Genomic DNA, 840 nt, shown 5'->3' with positions numbered 1-840 from the left:
CTGTCGACATATCCAACTTGGTGCCGAGCACCTTGAAGATAGTCGACCAAAATTTTCTCGTGAAACGGTGGTCTCTATCAGAGACAATCGACTCTGAGAGTCCTTGTTGTCATAAAACACGATCCACGAACAGCGTCGCTGTACCGACTCCGTCGATGGTGTCTGGTACCGCCGCCAAATGAGCCATTTTGTTCAACCGGTCGACAAATACAACGACATCCGTATTGCCCGCCGAATGTTTCGGCAGGAAAAACACAATGGCCAACTCATGCACTGCCAGTACCCAGTGGGTACCGGTAATCTGGCCAGCGGCGCAGCCGCATTTAAAGAGGGTTTCACCCGTTGAAACTTCTCGCACGTGCGCACTTAGGTGCTCGTCCATTTGTACAACTAGGGCCACCAATAGTGGTGACACACAGAGTTGTACGTTTTCTCACGACCGAGATGACCATTGAGTGGCGTGTCGTGAGCCTAATAGAGGATGCGGTTATTCAAATCCCCATCATGAGGAACCACAATTCATGGTGTATCCGTTGAATCGGTGCTATAATAGCAAACCGTTATTCAACGAATATCGGTGCAATCGTGCACGCAAACTTGATGACAATTTCTTGTCCGAGTTTCCAAATTCCTTGCTCCCTAGATCCCGTAGCAACGCTGCACACATCTCATCACCCGCATGCGCGGTGCGGATCAAATCCGTCACAGACGACGTTACCGTTGTAACATGAGCAAGCACATAGTCTGGTCTGCGTGACAACGCGTCAGCCAAAGCATTCTGCTTTTCCGGCTTATACTTTCCCTCGAAGTTATATTCCGCAAAGAAGGATAGCCATCCAG

The sequence above is a fragment of the Plasmopara halstedii genome (genome assembly GCF_900000015.1).
Source record: "Plasmopara halstedii genome assembly, contig: Scaffold_1343, whole genome shotgun sequence".
NCBI classification, from domain to species: Eukaryota; Oomycota; class Peronosporomycetes; order Peronosporales; family Peronosporaceae; genus Plasmopara; species Plasmopara halstedii.
The sequence above is the reverse complement of the archived record's forward strand: the minus strand, read 5'-3'. Positions refer to the sequence as shown.